This window comes from Alexandromys fortis, unplaced genomic scaffold (genome assembly GCF_014885135.2).
Source record: "Alexandromys fortis isolate MF-2015 unplaced genomic scaffold, M_Fortis_MF-2015_v1.1 scaffold_172, whole genome shotgun sequence".
Classification (NCBI taxonomy): domain Eukaryota; kingdom Metazoa; phylum Chordata; class Mammalia; order Rodentia; family Cricetidae; genus Alexandromys; species Alexandromys fortis.
In genome coordinates, this window is record NW_026068061.1 from 212,295 (window position 1) to 220,482 (window position 8,188).

The following is an 8,188-nucleotide window of genomic DNA, read 5'->3' on the forward strand; positions in this document are numbered from 1 at the left end:
AGGTTATTATGAAAAATTAGGATAAAAATGAAAAAAGAGAAGGATAAGAGCATACACCAACATTAAGACAAGGATCTCCTTGAAGTGGAGAACCCAACAAATGGGACCTAAGATGCAGCTAAAGACAGAAAACAAAAGAACAAAATGAAATTTTAATGATTAAGAGATACTGTGTTCTGGAAAATTTTGATTCTGACTGTCTCTCAATGATGTCTACTGAACAATAGCTACTGAATTTTGAAGATAAGCAAAGCATTTTTAATGCATTCCCAGAGAAATTAAAATCACCCTGTAAGGTGAGCTCTACCGGTTTTGACCTTATGTTTCCACAATGGAGAGAGTGAAGCATTTCACTCAGGACTGGAGGGTTCCTGGAAGTGAAGATGCTGCTGACGTTCAAAGGGAAGAAGTGGGTTTCTCAGAGAGGAAGAGCTCAGACGCCAGCACTTACAGCTCCTAGAAACACAACTGTGGGCTGGGTTATTCAACTTTGTGAATAACCAGACAGCGCAGTGGTTAAGAGTCCTGAGGCCCTGGGTCTAATTTCCAGTACTCAGAAGACAGCTTGCAACCTTCTGTAACTGCAGTTCTCTGGGAGTCCCACACTTCCTTCTGTCCTCTGTGAACAAACAGGTACACATACATGTGTGTGGTACAAAGACATGTATGCAGTCAAACACTCATGCATATAAAAATTAAACAATAAATATTTTTAAAAAGAAAAACAATTTAATCAGAAATCCACAGGAGTCAAAACAAATGACTCAGGAATAGAGACACCAAGGATCAGGGTAATGATAAGCAGTGAGTTTGGTTAACTATTGAATGGCTCCTGTGTCTGCTGTGAGATGATGCTCTTGTACACTGTAAAGATTTGTCACTTGTATTCATTTAATAAAACACTGATTGGCCAGTAGCCAGGCAGGAAGTATAGGAGGGGCGACCAAACTAGTCAGACACAGAGAAAGGAAGATGAGAATGCCTCACTGAGAAAAGGTACCAAGCCATGTGGCTAAACATAGACGAGAACTGCGGATTAATATAAGTTGTAAGAGCTAGTTAATAGTAAGCTTGAGCTAGTAAACCAAGCAGTTTATAACTAATATAAGCCTCTGTGTGTTTCTTTGGGATGGAATGACTGAAGGACCAGGCAGGACCGAAACTCCTGTCTACAAATGGCGCCCAAATTGTAAACAGAGACTGTGCTTTGTTTCCCAGCTGCTCAGACCTGAATAATCACAGATAAACTATATTAATTACAACACTGTTTTGTCAATTGCTTAGGCATATTCCTAGCTAGCTCTTACATCTTAAACTAACCCATTCCTATTCATCAACATAACACCACAAGTTTGTGGCTTACCAGTAATGTTCTGGTATCTTTCTCCTTTAGGGGCTACATGGCATCTCCTTGACTCCACCCACTCTAATCTCTACTTGTATTTCCTGCTTGGCTGTAATCTGCTAAACCATAGGCTGAAACAGCCTTATTCATCAACCAATAAAAGCAACACATATACAGAAGGACATCTCACATCCTATGCCAATGTGGGAATTATATTTTCTGAGAAATAGGTAAATGCTATTAGCCTGAAAAACTAAACTAAGACAGAAATAAAAACCTTGGAGAGGGTAAGAAAGATGGAAGAAATTTGGGAGCAAAAGAGGAATGGGTGAATTGCAAACCTTTAAGGCACTTTCACACAGATTTCTCTCCACTCAAATCTCAAGAGAAAATGTTGTAGATCACATCGGTAAGAACAAATCCATTAGCATTTGGAATTACTGAAACTGACAGATCCATAAGCTTTTAGAGCCAGAAAGGCAAGAGGACCCATAAGCTCTTAGAATTAGCATGATTTATCTGGGTTAGCTGATCTCAGAAGAAAAGGGGGGCCACACTGTGCCTGTTTGTGCTTTCTTTCTTTGAGACAGAAGAAAGGAGTTCAAGCTAGAAGAATACCATAGGAATGCTTTGCACAGAGCTAAGGGCTTGTAAAAAAAAAAAAAAGGCAGGGGTCACCTACAAACAGCATCGCTATTTACAGAACCAGACCAAAGCCATCCCAGAATCCCAAAGGAAGCTCACAGCCATCCAAATATCTGAAAGGAGAATCCTAGGGACTAAGAAGGCTTTAAGCACAGGAGATAGGAAACATTTGCCATCTCTGAGAATGATGAAATAGGAAAATTTGGAATATACGTTAACAAGCTTTTGAGGTCTAGAAAAATCCTTAAAGAGGCTGCTGCATGGTATGCGTACTTTGAGAGGAAGGGCAGCCACTTTTGATGACAATTTCACATTTATCCAATTCAGCACTTGGAATAACGCTACTACAGGAGCATTGTTCTGAGCCCAACAGACAGTCACTTTGAGACAAATGAGCACATGCCCTGCGTCACACACTTAACAGATGCCTGGAGCATAATTTAAGTCCAGGATGTGTTGTCCTTTATGAAAGAAAAAAAAAAAGTGATGGGCAGATGAGCTGACCCAGATATAGCAAGGTGAATGGTCAAACTATCTTCAGTGCTGTGTCTGTAATGGAGATGCTGCTGTAACTTTGCAGAGACGAGTACATCCTGGATGGGCTACATGTAGAATGATTCTTTTTATTTAAAGCATTCTCGCCTTAAAAGGATAAGGTTTAGGAAATGAAAACATTCTCCAAAACCTGAGACCACACCTTCAAATAGTTTTACAGTTTTTGTCTTTTTTTTGATAAATTTTTTCTGGGCTGTAAGTGATCAGAAATAATTTGGTGGGAAGCCTGTTGAAACCGGAAGGCAATGTCCAGAGCTAAGCTATGGAGCTCTGCCCTACTAGGCGCTCTTATCCGGGACCTGATGAAGACACAGAAGGAAGACAAACTTACTGAGTTTGCCGATGACAGAGAGTTGGAACAGGGAATGGGTATGATTGATGATACAATCAATATTAAAAAATGTTCTTGACAGGTTGGAGTGACAGGCAAAAACCAAATGTTCTAGTTCATATTTACCTTCAAATGCACAAACCCCTCAGTGTGGATGGGAAATGTGGCTTGGCAAACAGTCTGTGTGAAAAACAATGTCTATAAGCATAAGCAAAGAATTCAGCGTAGTTGCTAAAATTGTATTTAATTTGCACAGATATGATAGCGACATACAAGACACAGAAAATGTCATCGGGCTTGGGTTTTGTGCAGATTTCATTAGGCTGAAACTGTAGTTTCCATTCTGGACATTAAAATTCAGGTGAATTTATTGACAAACTCAGAGCTTCCAAGAAATGATGGCCAAGAAGGGGAGACATGACTTTCAGGTGGCTCTGAGGAATCAGAGAGGTATGGGCCCTATAATAATCTGAGGGGTCACACAGCAAACAGCTGCCTTCCAGTATGTAAGGGGCAGATGATGTCCACAGTGCGGTGCATGTCAAAGTCTTTTCCAAAGTGACGAGATTTACTTAATGCTGAAACGGAAGAAAGAAGGAAGGGGGAGTTTCGGTTTACAAGGGAGAATTATCTGACAGATCCATCCGCTGGAGTCTTTGGACGGCTTTCAAAAGGCCCCCCGGAGTTCTCCCTGAAGTGTGAATATGCGAAGATTTCTGTATAGGAAACAGTCAAGAACATCTCTTCAGTTTTAATTTACATCTCACGGTGGCTAGGGTGCTCACCATTTCCTCCGATTCTTCGCCTTTGACAGCTGCCTGCTCTTCTCTTTTGTTCGTGTATTGATTGGGTTATTTGGGTTCTTAATGGTCTTTCAAGTTCTTTACATATTTCAGCATATGGCAAGTCAAGCTACTATCCCATCCTGTAGGTTGTCTCTTCAGCCTGCTTAAGCAGAATGACTCTCAGCAGAAAGGAACTGGCAACAAAGGCTGGGAGGGAGGAAGGGGAATCTCTGTTTGCTGAGGGCAGGGACTCAACTGGTCTAGTCACTATGGAAATCAGTATGACAGTTCCCCAGGCAACCAAAAGGACTATTTTGTGCCCCAGCTGTCCCACGCCTGGGTAGCTCTCTGAGGGACTTTCCATTAGCCAGCAGAGAGACTTACACATCGGGGTTTCTTGCTATACCGTTTCCAGCAGCCGAGGAACAGAAATCAGCCTCCATATCTGTGGTGGTGTAAGTAGAATAGGAATGACAGCCAAATATTTGAATGCTTGGTCCTTTGAGAGTGGCACTTTAGGAAGTGTGGCCTTGGAGGAAGTGTGTCTATGGAGAGGAGGTGCATTAGGGTTTCAGAAACCCAAGCAAGGCCTCATGGCTCTTTCTCTCTTCCTGCCGTCTGAAGCCCTGGATGTAGAACTCTGGGTAGATCTTTTTCCATTACCAAGCCCATCTGCAGACTGCCATGTTCCACACCATGACAGTAATGGACTAAACCTCTGTCACTGTGAGTCAGTCCCAAACAAATGCTTTCTTTATAAGAGTTCCTACGTCATGGTGTCTCTTGAACATCAATGAAGATAATATCTATCAAGAGATGAATGACTAAAGAAAATGGGGTTCATACCCACAGGGAAGTTTTACACGGCCATGAAGAATCAAGCCATCTTGATAGAAAAAAAATGTGGCCATTTTGAGATTATCAGATTAAATGGAGGACGTCAGACTCAAAGATTAACCACAGGCATTCTCTCATTTGTGGATCCTGGGTTTTACATAATAACTTAGAACTGTATATGTGATATGAAAATAGAAGTGAGGCTGTGTGAAGGAGCGGGACTGATAAGAGGAAGCAGATGGATGGGGTGGATGACCGTGGTCAAAGTGCACGATGTCATCACTTGTCAGCATCTGTGCCCAGCAAGGCTTAAGCATGCGTGGCAGCTCCTTTATGGTGGCTCTCCAGTTGTTCCTGTCCTGGGAAGTCCTAGGTACTTGTGTAACTGTCACACTCAAGGTGCCACATTCTTACTTTATGCTGTCTGTCCAGTGGTTTTTGGCCTTCCTCTTCACCTTATCCCGCACTCCTCCCAGCAGTGCTATCTTTGGGTATCTATGGTCATCCATTCTCATAACATGGCAGAAGCATCTCCAGTGCCGTTGCCGTATCCAGTAGTTTCCTTCCTTCAGTAGATGGGGATGTTTCCTAATGTCATCACTGTACAGCCTGTCCCTTCATGTGCCTCCTAGAATCCTCCTGAGACGGGACACCTCAAACACATCCAGCCGCTGTTCTGAGGAGCTTTCCATGTGGACGAGTTCAAAGGACATGATATACTTGCGTGCACATTGTCTTTATGGAACTCACCACTGTGTACAATGAATATACACCGATGAACGTTTAAAATTAAAGAAAAAAGGAAAGTTCCCCTGGTTCCTCCCAAAGTACTTCCATTGTGGCATAGGGAGGCCCCTGGGTCCTCACGAAGAATCTCTGTGGTTTTCATTCGCTGTCTCCACCGCAAACTTCCTTCTTTTTTTATCTTCTTTAGCTAATCTAGCATTCCCTTCCCACAATCTATATCCTTCTGGGAGCAAGTCTGTGTTCATAAAGGCAAGAGACATATCTCTCTGTCAAACACGTTATTTTATAACGTACGTATTAAAGAAACTATTAAAAGCCAACTTTTTCTCAGGGATGAGAACTAGGGAAAGAGTTGGCCCTGAAAACTATTTGAACTCGTTAACACAAAGCACATTTGTCTTCATATGAAATATCTCCGTGTAGGTTTCTTCCTCATCAATATAGAAGCAATTGAATTTTTTCCCAATTGTAGTAAACTGCTAATGGCTACAGAGTAGCATTATCTCTCGCCGAGTGTACTCTGCAAGCCCTGGCTTTTAACACTCATTTTTAGAGGCAGGCCCAACGCAGCCCTTGAAGCCCAGCACATAATTAGATTGCTCACTTTCTGGCAAGAACAAAGGCTTCTAATTAATGAGGTTTGCAATTTTCTTTAGGAACTATTTACACATTTCACAGAAGAGTCCTGGTAATGTGGTGGGAGGGGCTGCCCTTCCAGTGTGTTCCATCCGTAGTCAAGGGCTCTCCTTTGTCCCCTTTCATTTTCCTCCTCCCTGATCAGCTCACCAACCATGACACCTGCAAAATGAATTACATATGAGGCTTTACTCTACTCGTGTTTTGGTTTTTGTTTTCTTCCTAGAAACTATTTGAAGGCTTTAGTGTGTCGCAGACCCTTATTTTCTTGGGCTCCAATTTAGAATTCCCACAGCAGGGTCTATCAGCAATTTTGCGAAGTGGGTTTTCTCCTTGGAAACACGATGCAAAAGTGAAGAAATGCATCTAGATTGTGGTCTGATGAGCTGTTTATAATCCAGCATCACTGAGCAGTTGGTCTGGGGTTCTATCCTGCATTATGAATGCTATTGTGTCTGCTCATCTCTGGAAGGAGAAATCAGGTCCAGAATCAATATTCATGAGCTCTCGCTTGATCGTTCCTTCCCAATCAATCTGCATTTCTTCTCCTGGCTCTGTCTGCCATTTAACAAGGCTGAAGATTGAATTCCATGGTCTTTTTGTAGGTTCAAATTGCTAGGCACATCTGTCAGCCTTTGCATACAAAATGATCATTCACCTCTCCAGAGAGAAGCCAGCTATTTCTAGGCAAGGTGCCTGTCACCTTGAGGAAAATATTTGAACCCCATCAAGGAACTAAAGCAAAGGAAAGATGCTGGAAGAACACAAGGAAATCAAAATGTGTTTATTTTTTAAAAGTCACTTAACTAGTCTCGTTATTACGAGGAACTTCTGGAATCCAAATATTTCTTCATAATATTAAGTCTTTTATACCTGAGTTTGAGAAAGAAGCTTTTGTGTCATTAAAAACATAACTTTTGTATGCTTTGCATGCTATGTGTCTTTAATAAGAAAGACACTGGTAATGCTTTTTCAGTTTCATCTCCAGGGCAGCTATCACTCGTGAATGGTGTCTTTACTCCTTCTCAGAAGACAACTTCTAACATTGTTTGAGGCCTCTTTTATGGCATTAAAGAGAAGGAGGAGTCGGCACCCTAGGGACATAGCTTGTTTTCATTGATAGATCAGCTCATATATTCATCTTTCCTGCTGTGTGTCCCTTCCCATAATGCATTTAATTTTAATTATATGGACTCTCAATTATGCTTAAGCATAAGGTGGTATATAGGGGCCCTGACAGGTTACTAAAGGATACAGTTTTGTATTATGAATATATATCCCAAACCAGTTCAGGTCATACCAGGCCTTCTAGGTTGTACACCCAGATACACCCAGAGTATATTTAAAGAAAAACTCTCTAAATTTGGTTATTACTTGGGGCAGAGAAACTTACGTTATTCAGTGATGGGAGTACCTGCCACCTACTGCAGGCAGGAGGAGAGGTTCTTAAGTAGCTAGGTGCACGGTTTAGAGGTGTGTGTGTGTGTGTGTGTGTGTGTGTGTGTGTGTGTGTGTATGCATAGTATGTGCAGTTGAAGGAGTTAGTCTGCCAAATGCATTGTTCCAGAGAGGTTTGGTAGACAATTTTCCTATAGTGTCTGCCTGTACACAGTCATGCATGCACGCCTGCACAAACATGTACCTGCACACATACAGAACACACATGTATGCACTCACACATACAGTTGCACACGCACAATTTAAAAAGTCTGCTCATATTAAGTGTGCATTTGGTGAGTGACAGCCACAATCATCAAGAAACAGAACATGTCCATTGGTTGCCTTAAAAGGCTCCATTATGTTTGTGAGCTAAGGCCATATCCACAGCCACAGGCGAATCAGGCGAACAGTAACCTGCTTGCTGGCATTATAGACAGTTTTCTTTGTCTGATTAGCAGTTTTAGAAGAACACAATTATATAATAAGTGATCGCTCCACCTGCAATTTTTCTGAGGTTCATCTGTCCTGCTGGATACACCACAGTCTGGTGTTTCTTATTGCCTGGCTATACAGTTATGACCATAGCATGCTTGCACCTTGGCTCTTGAAGGATGGAATAGACTGTCTCTAATTTTAAGCTATGATTAATGGTAGTTGACTATAGCTGTCCAGCTCATTGGAGAAGTAGTTCCTTCAAATATACATGTTTACATGTGTGGATAAACATGCATGAAAATTTAAGAATAGAGATGTTGAAAAGCATCGCCTGGCAGGTAAATATTTAATTTTGTAAGAGAGTAAGTGTTTTTAAAGTGTTTGTGACGTTTTCCACTGCAAGGAACATGAGAGTCAATTGCATTGTGCGGT